Genomic DNA, 23282 nt, shown 5'->3' with positions numbered 1-23282 from the left:
ATTATCTTGGACATCATATTTCTGGGAGTGGTGTGTTACCAAAAAAGGAGTTAGTGGACACCGTAGAGAGATTGAAGGAACCATGTTGGAAGGAAGAGCTGTCCTCCTTCTTAGGGATGGCTGAGTTTTATGGTAAATTCATTAAAATCTTTGCAGATAAAACGGTACATCTTAGGGGTTTTCTCCAAAAGAATGCAGAGTTTGTGTGGGGTGGGGTGTGCAAGGAAGACTTTATAGGTGTTAAGATGGATCTCAAGAATGCTCCTAATTTACAGACATTTGAACCAAGTGATGTGACACAAATCATAACTGATGCCAGCAAAAAAGGTATGGGTGCTCTTTTGTTGCAAGTGAGAGATGGGCAAGAGCAATTGGTTGCGTGTGATTCCAAGTGTCTGAAGGGTGCTGAGCTAAATTATTCAGTTATAGAAAAAGGAGGCTCTTGCCAATTTTTGGGCACTCAACAAATTAAAGAAATTTGTTTGAGGTACTTCTTTTATATTCAAAGAACAAATAGAATCCAAAGAACTAAAACAAAAAGGTATTACAACATATACCTCTTATGGACTATAACAACTTTCTATGTTGTTGAGTATACGATAGAAAGGAAAGCAAAGGTAACACAAGAGACAAAACTCAGGATTGCCTCAGGATAGCTGGTATCCCATCAATACACAATCGTGTGCCCAGTGTCATCATCTGGGGTCCCAAACAGTTTTCTTCTTGCCGCTCTTATCAATCAGAGAGAGCAGAGAAAAGTGCATGTGCATTACAATAAGTATAGGTGTGCTTCTATTATAAGAGAAAGCTTTGGTCCTACTCGCCTAAGTAAATGCTTATAAAGAAGTTCTCTTCAGTTGGAGGAAATAACTTGGGAAATAAGAGTGTATATTTTGAATATAAATACCCATAATGGAATTTCTGTACCTGATACAGCAATCTCTCTCTTTGAGATCCAGCCAGTTACTCAATCATTCATGATACTGGGTCTTTTACAGGCTGCTACATGTTTTTTGTTTTTTTGGTTACGGATATACTTGTAAACGTTGATGATTAAATAACATCAATGTTTTCCATACAAACTAGTGTTTTTGGAATTTCCTCTGTAGAGCGGGGCCTCATAGAACTTGACTTAAGCTGGTGTCGAGTGAGGTGAGGCTTACCTCTTGGGAAGTAATGGTAAGCCCCTATTTTTCAATAGTAACTCAATTTAAATGATTTGTTGTGTAATGATATGTGAAAGCGATTGGATACAAGGAGATGTTATGTTTATTCTCCCTAGATGCAGATCACTCATCATACTTTCACAAGGGATTGAATACGATGATCACAACAGTAAAACTGTATTTATGATCCTTTTTCTTTATTGTGAATGCAGTGACAATAGAAACGTTGGTCCTGAAGAAAGCCAGGGGTAGTTATCCCTAAAGGCTGAAACATGTCGACCGTCTAAGCCGTAATTAGTTTCAAACTGCTCCATATATATATAAAAGAAACATTTTTTCCTCAATTTCACATTGTTTTTAATAGGAGAACTTTGAGAGATTGACATGATTATCTGCAGAAAGAATAATATACTATCTCATTAGCTCATCCTTTTTTAATAACACCTTCTCTGCACAAAACGAACACTTGCACTGCACTTCAGAGATTACCTCTAATTACCCTTTCCAGATAAACACAATCGCATTTGTTTTTCCTTCTTGAAGCAAGCATTGCATAGAAGGGTACGGTTATTTTCTCTACTCTCTCTGATTGATAAGAGAGGCAGGAAGAAAACTGTTTGGGACCCCTGATGATGACACTGGGCATACGATTGTGTATTGATGGGATACCAGCTATCCTGAGGCGATCCTGAGTTTTGTCTATTGTGTTACCTTTGCTTTCCTTTCTATTGCATACTCAACAACATAGAAAGTTGTTATAGTCCATAAGAGGTAAATTTTCTAATACCTTTTTGTTTTAGTCCTTTGGATTCTATTTGTTCTTTGAATAGTATAGTAAGGGGGATTAAATCCAGTTAGGACTTTAAAATTCCCTCGGACTCTCGTGTTTGTATTTGTACTTCTTTTATAGTCAGGTCAGATCATAAGCCACTTAAGGAAATATTTGAGAAAAAAGCCTTGACTCAATCTCCTCTAGGATTAGGAGGGGGTTATATCATTGCAGGAGTATAATTTTGCTTTTGAATATATTTGAATTTATCTGCTGACTGTCTCTCGCATTTAGTGGACACTGTGGAGTCAACTGATCATTCTTGTGAGGAGGGAATGGAAGATGAGCATGATGTACGTGTGTGATGTCACTTTAAGTGTGATAAAAGAAAATGAGTGGAATGATGAACTAAAGAATGATCAGGGAATTTTAGGTGTAATGGATTTGCTGTCACAAAACAAAGAAAACAAACTTGAGAAGCCCTGGTCATTGGTGTCTAATGAACTAGCTATTGTTGATGGCATTTAACTAGAGGTACCAGGATTGTTCCACCAGAGAGTTTAAGGAACAACATTATCCTGATGGCCCACAAAGGACACATGGTTATTTTTAAAACCAAATAATGCATTAGACAAGATTTCTGGTGGCCTGGTTTAGATCTCATGGTGGAACGGGCGGTGCGTGATTGTGTTCCTTGCTCTTTGAGCGACAAAATTCTCAAGCCCAGACAACCAGCTATGGTTTGTAGGAAATTACCCAGGTGTCCTTGGGATGAAGTATCTATAGACATTGTTGGTCCTCTTCATGGTGAAATCAAACATCTTATTTGATTGTGCTGTTAGATTTGTATTCTCGCTGGGTTGAAGTGAGTGCTGTGAGGGGCATCACGACACAATGTATAATCAAGTTTTTGGATTCAATTTTAAGCGCAAAAGCTTTCCTTGTTCTTTGCTGTCAGACAATGGGCCACAATTTTGTTCACTTGAGATGGAAGATTATCTGGTTAAGTGTAGCATTGAACATAAGAAAATGTCACTCTATGATCCGCAATCTAATGGTGCCATTGAGAGGTTGAACAAAACATTGAAGGAAAGCATACAACTGGCAAGAGTTAACAGCTTGAACTGAATGGATGAATTTCAAAATCGCATTTCAGCGTACAGATTTACACCTCACTCCACAACTGGGAAGACACCGTTGGAATTATTCAAAGGAAGATCTGCAAATTTCATTTTGTGTACAGGGTGGATGTTTCTGGATAAAGGTCTCAAGGACAATGGTATTGGTGAATGAAGGGGCACGGAATTAGCGCTTCAAGGAAAAAGGAAGATTTAATTTGATGCTCGTAAATCTTGTAAAGCTGTTAGGTTCAATGTTGGTGATACAATAAAAGTTCCTGTTGGATGTCAAAATTGGTCAAAATTCACTTCTGTAAAAAGTGTGGTTAAACTGTTTAAAAATGCTGTTAAAACCAATGATGGTCGCATCTGGAACCATAGTCATGTGGCTCATGTTAGGCCTAATTATAACAACATTGATGTATCAGAGTCTCTTGACGGAGTCTCTCCTCGTTTGAAATGTGAGTCCACTCGCAAGAGTGTTGGAATCAGCAAAACCCCAAATTATTTTAATGATTTTGTGAGAAATTAATTCTGCATCTAAGGCTCTTTAGTTTTTTAATTATTTACTGTTTTCTCTTGTGTTGTGTATTTTAGAGTGAGGAAGGTATATGGGTTGTTTCTTGTTTTTATTTACTTTGAAAATGTATTTCAAATGTATGAAGGAAGAAGTGTGACATTGTCTCGCTCCACGCTCTATGTTCTAGCGTGGAACCATGACAGCTGTGTATTCTAGGTTTGCCAGTTTGTTCAGCTTGACAATGGTTGGGGTTGTGGAATGAAGTATCTCCTCAACTTTACCTTATTATCTCCTTTACGTTATTTCATACATGCTATATCTTCTCGTGTTTTTATTTATTTAAAACATTTATTTAGCGCATCTGTCACCTGGCAGGTATCCTGGCGCTGAGAGATTACTCCTGAGATGAGAAATGAACGGGGGTGCTAGAACAAATACCGGTGAGGGAGTTTTAGGGGAAGAGCCAGGTTTTAATCCACTTTCTAAAAGGAAGGAGTTGTGGGACTTGGCGGATGTCGGCCGGCAGACTGTTCCAGAGCTTAGCGGCCGCCACTCGGAAGGATCTTCCCCCCATCCTTACCTTATTGAATCTGGGTACCACAACAAGGCAGGCTGAGGCGGATCGGAGCGCTCTGGTGGGGGTGTACCAGGAGAACATTTTTTGTAGGGATCTAGGGCCAGTTCCGTGTAGCGCTTTAAAAACAAGACAAAGTGCTTTAAAAGCTATTCGCTGCTTCAGTGGGAGCCAGTGTAACTCGGCTAAGGCTGCTGTAGCCGAGGATCTTCTGGCCCATCCAAGAGCAAGTTTGGCTGCGGCCGACTGGACTCTTTGGAGTCTGTCCAGTAGAACGGCTGGGGACTCTAGCAGAAGTGCATTGCAGTAGTCAAGGCGACTAAGAATAGTACACCTGACTATTAATGCTCGTGCCTGTGAGGGAAGTAGTGGCATAATTTTGCGTAGAGAACGCAGTAGGGCCGAGCAGGTAGAAACTGTTTTGATTACTTGCGTTTCCATGCTGAGTTTGTCGTTTAGCATGACGCCCAAATTCCGGACACTAGTCACCGGCTGTGGTTTTTCTGAGGTTTCCAGGGGCCAGAATTCCGTGGGAAATAGACGAGGAATCCGGCTCCCGGCACAGAACAGTACCTCGGTCTTTGATGAGTTGAATTGCAAAGAATTTTTGTGCAGCCAGCTGGCTGTGTCTCTCAGGCCGTCGTGAAACGATTCCATGGGGATTGAGTCTTCCCCCTCCCAGGAAAGGATAAGCTGGGTATCGTCCGCGTAATTTACAGTTCTTAGACTGTGGGATTTAATCAAAATAACTAATGGTTTCAAATAAACATTAAAAAGGATCGGGCTGATGGACGAGCCCTGGGGCACCCCGTTAGGTACCGGGGAAAAAGCGGATTGAAAAGGGGGGAGGGACACCGCCTGTTTCCTATCTCGCAGGTATGAGTGGAACCAAAGCAACGCAGTGCCGTCAACCCCTGCCTCTTTGAGTCTTTTCAACAGAATCGCATGATTGACCGTATCGAATGCGGCAGACAGGTCCAATAGGATCAAGGCCACAGCGTGGCCCCTGTCTGCCCGCATACGAAGTTCTTCCATGGCTGTAAGCACCGCTGTCTCGGTGCCATGGGCTGGGCGAAATCCAAACTGGAAATCGTCCAGAATGTGATTCTGTTCCAAATGTATCGATAGACAGGAGCTAACCCAGCGTTCCACAACTTTCGCCGGAAAGGGTAGGAGCGATATGGGCCGAAAGTTGGATAGACACTCAGGGTTCAGTGAAGGTTTTTTCAACAATGGGGTGATAAGTGCTTGCTTCCAGGGGGTAGGGCCGAATCCGCAACACAAGGATTGGTTGCAGATCCTGCGGAGGGTGTGAAAGAGTTCAGTTTCGCACGCTTTCCAAGTTTTTGGAGGCAACAGGTCAAGGGGAGACCCGGAGGTGATTCCATGTGCCATTCTCTCAAAGTCTGCTTCTGAGATAGAGGGGAAGACTTGCAAACAGTCCCTAGGTAGGTGTACTGGACTCGGCGGACACCTGGAAGCATAGGAATTGTTTTGCGGGAGGGTAGTGTTTAGTTTGTTGATGATAGTCTCAATTTTTTCCTTAAAAAACCGTGCGAGATTATCACAGAGTGCCTGTGTAGGGGGGATGTTTTTTTTGGCACAATCGGGATGAATGAGGTTATCAAGGATCTGGAAGATGCTTTTTGGGCTATTTGCGGCATTAACTATAGTGGAGCAGTAGTAGGTGGCTTTGCTCTCAGTGATGGCAGATTTATATTCTAGAAGCTTATTTTTCCAGATAATTTTGTTTGTGTCGCAATAGCCATGTCTCCACTTCCTCTCCGCCTGTTAACATGCTAATTTGAGGGTTTTCAGGGAGTCATTAAACCATGGGGCAGATGCTCTGCCTTTAGGTTTGCATCTTTTTAATGGAGCAAGAGATTCCGTAGTGGATAATATCCTCGTGCAGAAGGTTTTGTAGTTGTCTTCGACCGAGTTGGTAGGAGAGAAGCTGTCTACCACGTTAAATACGGTGGTGGTAGAGCTCAATTTTTCCAGAGCTTTCCAGTCTCTATACATAAATTCTGATGGAGCAGTGTGATTCATTAATCTAGTTTTTGTGCTAGTAATGTAGAATTCAAGAAGAGAATGATCCGTCCAGCTCATGGGCAGAACGGCATTCAGATGTACTAGTTGAGTACTGGAAAATATGAGGTCAAGACGATGGCCTGCTGAGTGGGTGGGTTGCTTAACCAGTTGGTAGAGTCCCACACTTTCGCAAGAGAGCAGGAGGTTTTCTAGACCAGTGTCAAGATTACCGTTTGGCCAAAGGTTAAAGTCTCCTAAAATGATTAGTTTATTGTGGTAGGTTGCCATGTTCGTGAAGGTAGTGAATAGTGCTTGCTGTTGTTGGGAAGTGAAAGTCCCTGGAGGACGGTAGCAAACAATTGCCGTAAATATTCCTCCAGAGTGGCAATTTATAGAGAGGCCAAGGATCTCGGTGCCGGCGACTGTGTCCATGTCTATGGTGTTAACGTGCCAGGAGGCTCTGTAAATAATACCTACTCCACCACCACGGCCTTTGGGTCTGGGAAGGTGCAAAATTTTAAAATCCTGAGGGCATGCCCCTGCTAAATCAATATCACAATTTTAAGTGTATTTATTAACTTTTTGTTTTGTTTACTGGAATATATGAGTTCCATCTGTATATGTTTTTGGTAAATAACGTCTTACTTTTTTGTTCTGGTTAAAGTTGGTAGTGTTGAATTAAATATTTTGTAATAAATACATAAGTGTGATTTTATTTGTTAATATATGTTTTATTTATACAATTTTAAATATTTTTTGCATGTACTGTTGCATACTTTATTTTTAATATATATACATTTCACATACCACAACATTAGTTGCAAAATGTTAGATTTTTGCTTTTCTTATACATGTACATATATTTTCTTATAAATACAATTATTTTGTAGTGTATCTTTTATAAATACATTTTATGCCACATACATATCAATTTTTTTATGCATCTTACATATTTGTTTCTTCACATGCATGTTTTTTATATACATGTACATATATTTTCTAATAAATACAATTATTTTGTAGTGTAATTTTTATAAATACATTTTATTTATTCACAAGTATATAGTTTAATATTTTTTAAGTAGGTATATATTTTCTCATATATATTTAATAATTGTTTTGTTTTACAATATATATATATATATATATATATATATATATATATATATATATATATATATATATATATATATATATATATATATATATATATATACTTATAGAAATGAAATTTTTAATATATCTGTTATATATGCATTGGTATTGGTTTTAACATTTTTAAAATTCATACATATTTTATACAATGTTATAATCATATTTTGTATACACTTAGGGACTCATTACGATGTGGGCGTAAAGCTTCCAACCGACAGTAGAAAATCTTCCTGACCGCATCGGAGCCCTCCTGGCCGGCTCAGTCTGTTTACCATCCGACCGCCCGATTACGATGTTCGTGGTTGGAACGTGAACCGGCCGGTCATTCTGACTTGGTTCCAACTGACTCAGGGAGTACCTTTGTCGGTTGGACCTGGGCTGTAGCCCTTTACGGGCTACGTTTCCGGCGTCAGGATTACAATATCAGTTTCCAACAGCCTTTCAGCACCGACCTTTCTGACATGGAAAGGCTGTCGAAAAGTGACTTTTGGGGCCCCTGGAAGGGCACCCTAGCCTGTGGTGAACAAGTGAAGCACTCCTACACTTCTCTATTATTTTTCCAATTAAACCACTTATCTCAGCGTGCTCCTGTGGTGAGCATGCTGCCTAAACATGCCTTGCCTATAAACCACCTTATTTCAAGTCTTGAGACTTGACCACTGTGTACTATAACTGAATGCAACTGCAGTGTAATCATCAAACATAATCAATAGATACTTTTTCTTTCTTACTTGTTATAATATGCAACTTATATTTACATGCACCATCATTTCATTATACATATGACCAAAGAAACCTTAATTTACAACACCATTGTGTTTATTCAATGGCATAAACACGTATTTAACATTAGTATTTTGAGCATATCTGTTTTTTCATTCTTTCTTCCCTACCCAATGCATTACGGGCCATGGACCCTTCTTTGGGGGTGAAAGTCTATAAAGAGAACACAAAGAACAAATCTATTGTTATACAAAAGAATGTCCAAGGAAATTTCTTCAATCATAAGGCACTTTACACTTCATAAAACAAACTTTATGCCTGTATCTCACATTACTTATTAAGCCCCATGCAGGGAGACCATCGCATAAAAAAACAGAAGAGAAGAAAAAAACTTAAATTACAGAGAACAGGATAAGAAAACAGGATAAAAAAACAATAAAAACGCTTAGCATTTAAGTCTGGGTGCCCCTTGGTGATGTGAATGAAAAACGAAATGTGACCTTTTCCTCCACCATGTTAGACTAATCACATCCAAACCATGCGTGATACTCACTACTTGAGCTGTTCAAATCTGTAAACCACTGTAGAGAAATTCAAAAATGGCAATCAGCATACTACATTGACCTCATTATTTTTTCAAAGGTTTTATGTCTCCTGGACCTCCGATATGCTCTTAAACCTTCACAGGCTGTCCCTTGACGATATAAAACAGTGTTCACCCGCGTCCTCTGTTTCTAAAACAAAAACCACAGAAGGACCGCTAGCCCCACGGCATACAGTTGTTGGTGGACGGGGTACCTACAGTACCCCCTTGTAAAACCCTGAACTATGTGGCAGGCACCACAGAGGCCGGTTCTCTGGCGAAATATGAGCTCCCATAAGAAACAATGGGAATCCAACCGAACAGTGTTTGGTTGCATCGTAATCCGGCGGTTGCGAACCGCCGACTGCAAGTCAGTCGGTCCCTAATTCGAGATTGTGTCGGACGGAGGCTTTCTGCCCAACACTGTAATGAGTCCCTTAGTCTAATATCTGCAGTTATTTTCAGAACAAAATGTTCTTTTGAAAATATTTATTTTCGTTGCCATCTTTTTACTGCTATCTGTAATTTGTATTCAATATACATCATTGTACAGCAGCTTTGCTTCCTGTAGGTCCCAGCTCTATGTTGTTGCTCAACTAGTTAGGTAAGACTATGTTTACATACTTTGTTGGGGGTGTTGGGGTGGGAACGTGGGTAGGTTTAGTTATTGTAAAGCAATGCACTAGTGTGTAGTGTTTGTAACGTTTAGTGTTAATAAGCATATTGGTATTACATAGGAGAAGATTATCCTATTTTTGGATGCATTTTTATTGGTTATACTTTTTCCAAAATTCTTTTGACATTTTCCTTTAATTTCTCGGTTTTCCTGGAGCCCTTTCCTATGGTTATGAATTATTTCTTTGGATTTGTTTTAGGGTGTTTGTAACTCACATAATTCTGTGTACTGTAATTACCTAAGAATTCTGTGCCATTACGCTTGAATTAGGAAGAAGGATTCTGCATTTAGTGATAATTCTTAGTGAACCACAAATTTGAAATGGACTTGTATCAGCTAAATGTGCTCATGCAGAAGGATTTGTTTCTCCCCAAATTATGCATGCAGGTGTAGTCACATAATTAACTGTAAATTTGCATCTGAGATTAACGTGGAATTACCAAAATGACTTTGTTTACGGAGGCGCAATCCAAATTCTGCCCAGGCCTAATTCAGTTTTTTAATCTTCTGTGTTTGTATTTTTTGGAACTTATTGTGGCTATTCTGAGAAATCATAGACAACCGCTATAAATCCATAAGTTAAATAATTTTTGGGGTTGCAATTGTTATTGCTGTAATAATTATTTATTCATAAGTAAGTGAAAATGCTATGTTTTGTATTGTTTGTATGTGATATGATATTTTGAATAATTTTAAATTAATTAGATTTTCTTTTACTTAATTTTGAAATATATTTTTAAATATGTTTACATTAAAATTTTTTATTTATAAGTCCATTGCGAATTACTTTACTTTGTAGACTTATGAAAAAAGATGCTGTTTCATGTTAGTTTTTATTGTACGTGATATTTATTTGTTTGGTTTGAGTATTGTTTTAACTTTCCTTTCCAGGTAGTGTAGTCCTTTTTTATTTACAAGGAGTTGCACTGTAACATTTCACACATCTTTTGGCCTATTTAGATATTCTCTGTTTGATTTGGTTTAAAGATTGTTCTATTTTTAGCGCCTTATATGCAAATCTTTGACACACGGTACCCTGCGTCAAAAGAAAAGGACCGGCATGCGCCGTATCAACAAGTTACGGCACATTTCTGTTCTTTTCCCTAAGCACAAACAACAGTCATGCACCAACGCAGACACCCTTGCGCCATGTTGCAAGGGTGTCCGCATTGCGGGGATGATTGTTTTTGTGCAGGAAGGGACACCTTCCTGCACAAAAACAATAATTTATGTCATTTTGCTCTTTCTCTATGTGCTATGTGAGAAAAGTATTTCTTCTTAACGGTCACTCCTACGCCTCCCCTGGGGAGGCGTAGGAATCTGACTTATTGCCAGGTTAACAATCCCTTTTAAATCTGGGAATATTTCAGATTCCATGGGTGTTGCTTGGGAACACTCACAGCAGTGTTCTGCGTGAAAGGAGCACATATTTACATGGCCCTGAAAAGCAACGCATGTATCAGCCCTTTGCGCCACTGGAGCGTTTAAAAAGTGACGCCGTGTGGCACAAAAGTGCCACTAGGGCCTTGCAAATAAGTGCTCAGCTGTTGGTAATTTTGTTCTTTCTGTATGATTTTTAGGAATTTGTATAGGGTAGGATGTCCTTAGCCTAATATGATTTGAAAGGTGTGCTTTGTTAGTTTGGGATTCTTTATCCATGGCACTGTTGCATACATTCATCCATGGGATTTGAAACTTGGGTTGACATCTGTGGCCACAGCAATGCAGTTCTCAGATTAGTGTATGAGGGGACTTTGTTTTTGTACATTTCTTTAGAAGTATGGAAATTCTATTAGTATGCTGTAAGAGTTACCTACTTCTCAAACTGGTAAGTATGCTAGGGTTAATATTTTTTTTCTTTCAAAGGCAAACTCACAGTTTTGTGCATATTCTACATTAGTGTTGATTTTGGAGGTGTCTCCAAATTCATTGATTAGCAGCCTTGCCTTGCTGTGTGTGGTTAGATTTTGAGAATTGTTTGTATTACTGCCTGCTCAAAGCCCACAATATTTTTTTTTGGGGGGGGGTAGTTGGTATTTTTAATTTTAATCCTGTGTAGTGGTTTATAGTTTTTTAGGCACTTTGCTTGTTAGGGACATGTCCTTAGATTTAATCGCCAGGGAAAGTTGAATTCTTGACTGTATGCACTCCCTGTTAAACCAAGAGATGGGACTTCTTGGTTTGATCTAAGGTTAGACTTGAGCACAAACACAGTGCATTAGGACATCAACTGCTCAGAAAAGTGGGAATGGATGACTGGAACTGCATTCAACTCTCCTGACTCCGTGTTCAGAGCATCAATCTCTGACGTACACGCGTACAGCTCCTGATTGATAAGCTGGAGCTTTTCTTTGTGTGGGACCAACTGTTGCCACTTAAGGCGGTGCTTATCATTGGATGGTATCACATCCCGGTTTAATTGGTGTTATTGGGATGAACTGTGCAAACAACCCCATGGTGACAACTGGCTGAGGCAGAATGGGTTATGTTCGCTATCAGATCTTGCACTCACAACCATGTCATCAACAGTGTACCAGAGCCTCAAGGCGACCAGGATGTAATCAATAGGCCTCATACCATTTATTCTATTAAAGGTATTGGCTACTATTATGTCTGATTTAGTTCTACCGTTTGCAGCCTTCAAGCCAAACTCCAAATTTCGGGCCTTCTATTGAAGTGCAACTATGGACTATTTTTTAAAAAGGGATTATTCCAAACAGGGAATTGACTGTAATGCATCTTCCTTCACTACTTCACACACAGCGTCCCTGTCCAAAGATTCAAAGGTGATGTTAACGCCACCGGCATGGATCAGAAGAGAGTTATGATCTCTTTTGTCTAAAAGCTCCTCGAGTTTTTGCAAGGTATCTGATAGCAGTCCCGCCTGGTTCCTCGAGCGTAGACATTATAGATGTTGATAGTAAAGCCTGTGTGCAACTTAAGTCAAACTCTCAAGGTGTCCAGGCTGTCAGTATACAGCTGAGAGACTGAACATCTGAGAGAATCCTAACACAAATCAACAAGCCCCCAGTGGAACGTCCTGGTTTATTAGTAATGGCAGGAAGATGATAGCTTAAGTACCCGGACCTATGGACTGGTTTGGCATGCCAAGTTTCCTGTAGGATGCAGATTTCGAAGGTTTTTGTATGAATTCATTCCGGTGCAGCAGGGTCATTTCAGACTTCACCCCAGCCACGTTCAATTAAATTGTTGAAATCATGGGCGGAGCCTCGAAAGTAAGTGGAGATGAAGGTTTTGTGGCTGAATGGATCTCCACTACTAAGGCAGGGACATCAGTCAAGTGATCCATCGAATCCACAACAAACACAGCACCACAGGACCCAATGTGTCCTGTTTACCCAATCCAGTATGAGGCCTACCCCTGAAGTCCCTAGTAAGCTACATACAGCCATTAAATCTTCCATGGGGTATTGGGAACAAAGACAAATTGAACTAGCATAGAAGAGTCACCAACAATTGTAACCTTCAGGCTCTGGAGTCAATGATTCTTGCCAGTGACGGAGACATCACCTTGACAGACAATAAGGGGTGAGGAGTGAGTAGCGATGCACTTACTACCGGTTGCTACCTAAATTGAACATTGGACCCTGCGGGGGAGCTAGTCCTGGCAGTCAGAGCCACAAGGCTGTCAACCAGGCTCCTATCTGCCAGAAGTAGTTCAATGCAATTAGTGGAACTGTTAGGGGACACACATCTTCTGGCCCTCATAATGTCTTTCCTTATCACAGACCTACAGCCTCTGGATCACCAATGGATCGCTTTATTCCTAAGCGAATTGATTTTTGGCACATTGAGAATATAGATTTAGTGAAGGGCAGAGGAAGCAGAGTGTTCCTGTACCATGACCTGCCTCCTGGGGCAGTAATAGCCAATGGTACTCAGGATGGCTAATTCCTCTAAAAAATGAATGGCCCACACCACCTTGAATTAACTCATTGTGGATTCCCAAATGCCCCCTGCCAGAGACACCGGCGACAGGTCTTCTATCTGCACTATTGTGCAATGTTCTGGGGAAGCAAAGGGGATGCTTGCAGTCATGGTAATTGGATGTGGATTGAATGTTTTGGCAGTAGAGTTGCTTATCTGGGGGGGGGGGTGCTACATTAGTTAGCATACAGGACCCTTTCTTCCCCACTAACACCTGTTTCACCAGATCAGTGAGATCGCTAATCATGGACCTATGGGCATCGATTTCTGCCCTTAACTCGCTAATGTATACGTGTGTATCCAATTGAGGAGGATATTGCCTGGTTGCCAGTGCCAGGAATCCCACTTAACCACCTGCCCCTCAGTATTCTGAGAATGATAATCTATACTTTGAAGAGGTAAAAAGCAATTTCTACAATTGATGGCCATGTCATGGGGGCTAAGTTCCGACATGGCATGGCACCAGGACTGACTGACAGGTGAGTACCTGGTGGAAGAGCCTGAGTGAAAGATTGCTTGAACATCTTTGGAATACATTTTTGCTTAGTAGAGCCTGTGCTTGCTGTGGAGCCCCTGGTGCTAAAGAACGGATCAGCGACTGGTGGAACTAAAATCTCCTCACATTCGACCAAAAGGCTATCTATTCAATTGAGCACACAGTCCCCCCCCTGCTTGCTTCATAGCCTTTTTCACTTTTTTGGCTTTCTTTACCACCACCCCAGAACCTCCCTAAACAGCCTTTCTCTTGACCATCACTATACTAAGATGTCACAATGACTCTGAATGAGTCAACGCAGACCTGAAGCTTAAATACATAACACAGAGAGCAATGAATAAAATAATTAGGAAGCTAGACTAGAGGTACAAAATGTCCAGTGGACTTTTCCTTCACCGGCATGTTTGACAGATATAATAAGAAACACACACAATACCTTTGGGTGGCAAGAATCTAATCCTTAGGGGGTGGCCTAGCTCAGCCGCTTCCGGGCACTGATGGGTGTGAATGGGCCTACCCTTGCTCTGGCATCGCCAAGTGCAGCCTGCAAGCATCCCACGCCACTGAGGCAATTAGGGCCAGGAAAGCCAAAGCTGAAAGCCCCCATCATCAGACCACCCCACACCACGATGGGAGATGCAGCGCTATATGCGCAATGACCACGTATCCCCTGTGTCAGCTGTGGTGGATTTGGGACTGTTGCATCCTGGGACTAGGAGTCCCACCAGGGCGATGCAGGGCCATGAAAACCAATGCTGACAGCCTCAACCGCAGAGTGAAATACAAAACCCAACAGTGGTCTACTGTTAAATTCAGAGGGGATCCACTGCCGATCTACCCGCAAATGTTGGGTGAGGTGCCTCAACTTGGGGACCCTGGCGTGGGGCTCAGGGTGCAATCTTTCCTAGGAGGAGGTCGTCTAGTGTTGGCCGTCCAGCGCCAAGTTCATATTCACTATGGTTCTAAGAAGCACAGATCAACAAGCAAAGTTGCTGTGCAGCGTTGCATGAAACAAAAGAACGGATAGGCTCCAAATCTACTTAGATATAGCACTTTCTGCTCCCTTCTAGCACTGGAGCACTGTGTGCTACCTAGTGCCAATGCGAGTTCAGGAACTTGAGGCAGTATATATATTTTTAGCATTAGCATATTATTTGGTCAATTTTCAGTTTACATTGCCACTGCTCCTTGCTGAATGTTTATCCAATGTGACAGCAAATGTTGCCTTTATGCAAGGTAATATATGTGTCTTTTTGTGTTATTTTATCTGAAAATGATAGATGTATGGGTATTACTTTGTGATAATTATTTTAGATCTATAACTAACATAAAAATGCATTTACAATTTTTACATTTCATAATTACAACATTTCCAGTTCTTTTGACCTGGTGTTTCTTTTCTTTAGATTTTGTTTAGTTTAGTTGAGATTTGGGCCTTCTTTACCTGTTAGGTAGAAAGTATTTGTTCAGTGTTGAGTTTTAGATATACTTTAGTTTAGTTTGGAATTAGTTCATGGTAAGTTGTAATTTTATGTTTTTGGGGTTGATGTGTGCTGTACTTTTTATTAGTTGTACTTACTTTAAATGTGTCTTTGTTTAGGTTAACATTTATGAGGTTAGTGTTGCTGGGCTAGAGGTTTGTGTTTTTCTTTGAAATGTTGAAATGAGTGCTACATTTTAAAGCTGTAAATAAAAAAGTAGGTTTTGGTAATTTTTGAAAAAATAAGGTGAAATCAAAGTTACATTGAAGTGCGTTAGATTTTTTTACTTTATTTGTTCAGTGTTGCTTCTGACATCCAGCAGTTTCATTTTCTAGTATGTGTACTGTTTTTGTTGCACACAATTTTCAGTTTGTTTCTTCCTTGATGGATGATAATTAAGCTTTCTATGTAGTGATGTATATATATATATATATATATATATTGTTGTTTTTGCTTTAGAAATTGCAATAAATAACGCGACTTCAGCAAGAAGCTGTCCGTGTGCTTTCTGACTTAAAAGTAAGTCGGGACTTTGAATTTATAGATAGGTTCGCTACCTAACACGAACCGCCCTCGTAAAGAGGCTCGGGGAAAGCGAAGCCTGGCGGCTGCCAGGCAATCTGGAGTTAATATATATATATATATATATATATATATATATATATATATATATATATATTACCTACTGGCGGTCGCCAGTAGGTAGTTATAGTTAGGACCTAGTTTCCATAGGAAATCCTCAACATTCTATTTGGATTAACTTTGGCCCTGGTGGATGAATCTTTGCGAATTTCTCAAAGAAGATGGCTCGGTCCGCTGCGCTCCTTCCCTGAATATTTGGGGGGGATTGGTGAAGTCGGGGGCTGAGATAAAAGGGGGGTCCCAAAACGTGTTTTCTCCATGTTATTTTCCATAGGACGTTTAGACACGGCTACAGGTCGAACGGCTGAATGAATTTATAAGAAATTTGGCAAAACTGTAGAGTCCGGCTCGCAGATTACGCTTTTTTTGGAATGGTGTAAATCTGTTCAGTAGTTGCTGAGAAAATTAAAGTTAAAGTCAATTATATATCTATAAGCGTGTACGGGTGCGCGCACTCAAGCGGCTGCGCGCAAGCGGAATTTTTTTTTGCTGCGTGACGTCTGTTAACGTTCGATTCGAAGGAAATCAGGAAGTGTTGACCGCCATTTTGTCACTGCGAGTAAATATATTGTCATTTCAAAGCGTTGGAACATGGAAAGGGGAGAAGGTAGAGATTGTTTTGCTGCGTAGGTTCTCTCAGGGTGTGCAGTAAGGCCCTTAAACGCGAAAATATATATTATTATTTTTTTTTTTAAGTTGTGGGGTGCGCGCACTCGGGCGCGCACTCCTATTTACAAGAGTGTGAAAATGGAGATAAATCAGAAGTTTGAGTGCTTTGATATAAGGTGGCTCTGAAAAGAGCCCTTGTGTTAATTGAGTTTTTTCTGCATTTATAAGTAAGTACCGATGCAGAGTCTGATGTTGCAGAGGAAGATTCTGTTTCCCTCATCCGTGAAATGAACACCATCTGTCCTATAGATGTCTTGCATGTGGTAACGCAAGTTGGTGTGGTAAATAGAACCCATGCTATAATCTCTGAGGAAAGCAGAAACAGATTTATTTACATGTCTCCTTGCTTTCTCAATTTGTGCACAATGTTGATTGGACCAATTCCATTTCTGTCTTTGACATTTATTGGAATATACCAAGGCAGCTCGAGGAAAAAGTGTCATCAATTGTCGAAAGGTGTCTTTTAGAAGCATTTCCAGACCTACCCCAGTCAATGTGCCTAGGTCGTTCCCACCACAGTGCACAATTATAAGGTCTGGTTCTGGGAGATGCATAAAAGTTTTCACCAATGGTATTAATTGGTGACATCTTAATCCTCTTTGCCCAATCCACGTTATCTGCACATTTGGTAAATCAAGGTTGGAAATTCGTCTGCTTGCTGCATATTTTCCACTCCAGTGAATATAGCTGTCTCCTAAAAGCCAAACCTTCATTTTCAAGGCAGATGCACTCGTACTCCGATGGGTTCTGGAAGTGGAATGGCAGTTAGAAGCTGAAAGTCAGGATAAAAAAATGGATGAAGCTTGGTGTGGTTGAAAAACAAAAAATGATTGGTTGATTCTAATACGTGAAGATTGAAGACTACGTTGCATGTTAATGTTATGTAAAAGAAAAAGTAGTATTGGGTGTGAAAAAAATGACATGTAACAGAGCTGTGGATAGGCAGGTATTTCTGGAGGGAGAACAGTGTTGTTAGTTTGCTGTAGAACGTTGAGATATGAACTTTTTTGACCTGTGCCTTCAGCCAGGTGCAAAATGAGGTGTTACCATGGAAACAGCCAGAGATGGCAGTGGGTGATGGGTGACTTTTATGTGACATTGAAAATATTGTGAGGGACAACCAACTGAAATGTAAATTTGAATACAAAATTTTGCGGGAGGAAATATGATTGGCTGAAGAGACATATATGAGTCTGTATTGACTGGATATCTGTGCCATTGAATTTTGGTTGCAGTGATAGCAGCATAATTGAGACTTCCGTCAAACGAATATCTATTTTGTGACTGTCACTGTTGTACATCGTACAAAGCATTGGTAAAGGTAAGTCTGTAACTGTTTGCTTTGTCATGTACCCTAAAATATGGTTTACTCACAAACAATGATTGATTTTCCTCATAGTTTGAAACTAAACTCATTTTTGGCTGTCATAATGTGTTGTATTTCTAAAACTATTTTTAATTTAAATGTGAAATATGAAGTATAAAATATGTTTACTATAAAGAGTAATTATTTGTGTGATTTTGAAGCCTTTATATATAATGAGAGAAGTTGTTTATGAAGTGAAAAAATGATATTAGCAGAGAGACAGATAATGCAGATAGAGAGAGAAATGGTAAATTACATGTGATACCGTCGTGAAAAAATGTTAATGGTTAATGAATTCGTAAACTTTCTGTCACACGACAAAATTAGAGTGCGGTTTCTGGACGCTGCCTGCATTGGTGGGTGTAGGGTGAGAGGGGCAGGTGGTTGAGTGAAATAAAATGAAAAGTTGGTATATTACGTGTGATACCGTCTTGAAAAAGTGGTAATGTTTAATGAATTCTTAAAGTTTCTGTCAGACGACAAAATTATAGTGCGGTTTGTGGCCGCGGCCTGCATTGGTGGGCGTAGGGTGAGAAGGGCAGGTGGTCGAGTAAAATAAAATGAAAAGTTGGTACATTACATGTGATACGGTCTTGAAAAAGTGGTAATGCTTAATGAATTCTTAGTTTGTGTCAGACGACAAAATTATAGTGCGGTTTGTGGCCGCGGCCTGCGATGGTGGGCGTAGGGTGAGAAGGGCAGGTGGTCGAGTAAAATAAAATGAAAAGTTCTGACCATGAGGTTGTACACAGATTTGTGCAGTAAATGTGTTCGTAAATTGAGGTACCAAACGGAGTATAAAAATATCTCTCTCACTCCTGCTGTTTGACTGCATCTTTATCTCTCTTCTGTTTTCCGTCTCCGTTGCCCTGTGTTATCTTATTGTGTGTGTGTGTCTGTCTGTGTCTGCCTTCAGTCCGGGCTGAGGAACTTTGCTGTGGAGGCACACACAGATAGTCGCATCAAAGTAGTTGGAACGTTTTCAGAAAACTATTTATATAATTGAAATGCTTTTTTGAAGCGCTAGTGAATGTTTTCTTTCAGAATTACCACTCGGTTGTTTCCATAGAGCAGAGGGTATGTTGTATTTCACTACTTAGTGCCTCTGCATGTGCACTCTGTTCTCTGGTGGCTGGCGGAGAAGTGTTTGTTATTGTGGAGATTAAAGCGTGATAAGGAGTGAAATACGACATAGCGTCTGGTCTGTAGAAGCGTGGGAGCAGTGATTAACACTGAGTGGAGCGGAACTGCGACGGTGCTTGAGAAGAGTAATAAATTATTTTTTTACAGAGGTACAACTGTCTGCATGGTGCGCGACCTACTAAGAAAGGGTTCACGGGCTGTTATAGGGCTGTGGGTTCTAGTATGAGTAAATCAGGTCGACAAAAGAAAATATTAAGTTAGTACAGCTGAAGTTACGTGGAACACATGAATACTGTTTCAGTATACAATCATTTTAGTTGAGATTATGGATTAAAAGAGAGAACGTGTATATTTGAAATGTTTATTCAGAAATGCACTGTTTTCAAGGCAAGTTTCTAATCTAATACGAGTAGAGACATTGCAAAAAACAAAGTAATCGGTATAGTCAGTAGTACATAGAATACAAACGGTATAGTTGATGAAAAATGAATATGGTTTTGCAAAATTAATTATACACTCCTATGAGGAAGTATATTATATTTTAATAAATGGAAGAAGGTCTCTGGCCTTTCAGTTTAGGAACGATACATGAAAATGCTAGTGGTTAGACATTATGTCTTTATCAATCAGCTCTCTGTATGCGAAGCACTATCACGTTTCTGTTATGCTATTGTGTAAGGGGAAAAAAACGCGCCAAAACGGACAAAATGGCGAGAGGTGCATGTATGTAATCAAAATATTTCAGTTTATGGAAAATTAAATGATCAGAGGTGTCTGAGGCGGAATTAAGCAGTTCAAATGCGAAATGGCGTTTACAGTTATAAAAAACTCATTCTATATTTACACATTAATTAGGGCACATGTAGCATATATTAGCGAGTTTTGGTTCGAGTACGTTTGAAATAACATAAGATAAGATATACAATAGAATTGTTGAGATTAGACTTTAATAAAAAAGAAAGTTCAAAATCGAGTAGCTGAAGAAAAAAAAATTAGTCCACATAAAAGATCAAAATTTAACCAGTAGGAAATCATAATGTCCACTGTTAGTAAAGCCAATAGGTCTGTTTATGTTAAGAAAGTATCCAAGAAAACGTGAAAAATATAGGGAGGCAAAACGAAATGTGGACGTCAATGGCTTGCATAACAGTCAACCCAGGATTGTATAGGCGAAGTAGGCAGCAACTGCTTCTAACAGGAAGTCACTGTTATGATCCGAAAACATGTCAGCCATCCAATTGAAAAGAGGAAAGCAGCATTCATGATCTGTTATTATCGGAGCCTCTAGTACCATCAGAGGACAGCTCGGTGGGTTTTCAATGTAGCTGTCTGTCAGGAAATCTTGCGCCGCTGCGAATATATCCCAATGACCCAGAACTCCTTGTATCGCTGCAAAGGCCATAATCCCTCCGTTGCAACAAAGTTGTTCATGATCAATTAACGGATTCATGAGATGATTGTAATTCACTTCAGGAGGTACCAAGTTGCAGAGACATAAGTCCAGGGCCCACATGAAATCACAGCTCAGGCAATGAAATACAGGCTGCACACAGGTGAAATAGGAATATCGAAATGATAATCGATATGAAGTATTCAGAGTCGAGAGTGCTAAGATGCCGTAGTAGTCAAGCATCTTCTGGCGAAATAGTTCTAAGTGTTCCGGCTTGTTTGCGAAGACAGGAGGGACATCCATTTTGAAATAAACGAGATGGGAACACAAACGTCGCAGCACTGGCAGTTCAACAGGAAGTCCACAGAAATAGGTCGCAGAGCATGGAGTGAATAGTAGCAGAATGACTTGATATAATTTTTGGCAGTCCGGTCAATAAACCATTGGTTAGTAGTTATAAAAAAAATAGCGTGTCTTGAAGTGGAGGATGTGTTTAAAATTAAGGGAGTCACCTCAGTAAATTGTAAAGGAAGGCCACTCTTTTATAAGGAATGGTGTTGTCTGTGAATATTAGCTAAGTGAAAGATATGTTCACGAACAGATGCTACGCTAACTTGTTTTTGTGACAATAAGGCTGTTGTTCATGTCTTGTGATTCAAGGCCGGAATTCGCTGCCAGATGAAAACATCAAGGTTCACATGCGTGGGGTAGATAAACTACATTCTTAAAGGGAAGCAAATGCAGAGTGATTTTTACCGCGTAAGCTTTGTCGTTTAAAAAGTCATAGTGATTTTCATTATATGTAAAAAATAATATCACTGATGAAGAATGAAAAAAAATCGTTATAATAATAGGCACTGGTGTATTTTTGGAAAGATATGCAACATTACAGGGATTCCACTTAAATAAGTCATGTAATTGAAAGTGCCTGCATGTGGACGACTAAATATATGTTTAGGCGTTTAATATGCAGCTTTGAAAAAAAACGTGTGTTTGTTTTAAAAATGAAATGTAAAGGTTTAGAGCAGGAGTTTCCAAAGCGGTCGTGGAGGGCTAGATGCATGGCAGATTAAAAAAATTACTACATGTTTTTCAATGGGGTTATCTTAAACATATGGGGGCATATTATGAAGCAATAGTGATAATTATCGCTATTGCTTGGTTGGAGACAAAAATGTACCGCTGCGCTGCGGTAATTTTTATCGCAGATAAACCTTGGTATTACCAAGGTTTATCGCAAATGCGATAAAAAACGGCCGCAATGCATGAATATCGCTGAAAAGTCAGCGATATTTATGCATTACCGAGCTAATGCTCTTAGCCATGTTATCCACCTCCCATTGGATAACATGGCTAAGAACTGCTCAGGGCAGGTGTTAGCTTTTGGAGATATTCGCGCCTAGCACGAATATCTTCAAAAGTTGGTAATAGGAGATAGCGATGTTAGCGACTGTTTCCAGTCGCTAACATCTTGGCACGCCCACTTTGCATGTCATTAGTGATAAATATCACTGACATGCAAAGTGGGGCCCAAGATGGACGCTATCTCCTACTAGCTGTCGCTAACTGGTGTTAGCGACAGCTAGGTAATAGGGAGATCATTTTATCTCCGCTTTCTTGGCTTTTAAAGCCAAACAAGCGGAGATAAACCCCCTTGATAATATGCCCCTCGTTTCTTTATCTACTGTGTAGTTTTTCTGCATGTTGCCTATTCTTTGATTTTTACTGTTGCTGTGTCTTACACATTTTCCAGGGGCGGGTATAGGGTCATGGCAGCCCTGGGCAGGGAGCGTAGGTAGGGGGCTCTGTAACAGGGGGTTTGGGCGGGGCGGAGCGTGCAGCCCACTGAAGAGGGGGGGTGGATCAAGGTGTTTGGAAGTGGAACAGAGGCAGAGCACGCCAAATTCCTGCCATGGTCCGCTACGCAAATATGTATGCATCCTTAGAGGATTATTATATTAAGGATATATATTAATATGGTGGCTCCTGGGGTTTGGTGGTTCTGTGCAGGTGTACTGCTTGCATATGCCCATGGTTGGCCCTGTATTTTCTGTCTATGCACTTGTTCTCCGTCACATGGGCTTTTAGTTATGAAGGCCTTGTGTCGCTGGTGCATGAGTTTTAACATGGGAAAAAGTGATATATCTGTGGCGCAATGGTTTCATAAATGAGACATTTTGTATCTTATTGTAATGATAGAGAATCTTGGGGAATTTATCTGTTATGCTTGTTCTTTGCTATAATGGCTCTATGTTGTGTAAGAAATAAGTCTGTAATAAGTTAATTAAATTTTATTATTTTCTTTTTTACAGTGTTTGGTGCTGAAAAGAAACAACGTGCCTTCTGAATTACAGAATTTGAGTAATTATATTCTTTTTTTCAGGTGAGTTGGTATTTTTGCATAGGCATTTTTTTTGGGTGCACATGAAAATAATGGAGAAGATTTTTTTAAATGTTTGTAAAATTTCATTTTGGAATATGATTTTATCTTGAATTATTCACATGGGTTGTATCTGCTTATACTAGATATGTATTTTGAGATATTCTCCACTGACAGTTGAAATTATCTTTTAATGGGCTTGGTGCATGTGTTCTTTTTGATGGAGTTCAGATTTACGGATCATTGGAGTATAATTCTTTCATGTTTCCATTACTTAAATCTTGTGAAGTGCTCATGATTTTTGAAATCTTGTTGCATTATGTTTGGCAGTTTTTCTCCTTTATTTACAAAGAGGTATTATGATATGGTTCTAGGTGTGATGGGTATCTTTCCTGCATATCTGTGATTATACTATGTATAGGCATTGTTTTACATATTCATGCAGAGGTTTA

Source organism: Lissotriton helveticus, chromosome 11 (assembly GCF_964261635.1).
Source record: "Lissotriton helveticus chromosome 11, aLisHel1.1, whole genome shotgun sequence".
In the NCBI taxonomy this organism is placed as follows: Eukaryota; Metazoa; Chordata; class Amphibia; order Caudata; family Salamandridae; genus Lissotriton; species Lissotriton helveticus.
The sequence above is the reverse complement of the archived record's forward strand: the minus strand, read 5'-3'. Positions refer to the sequence as shown.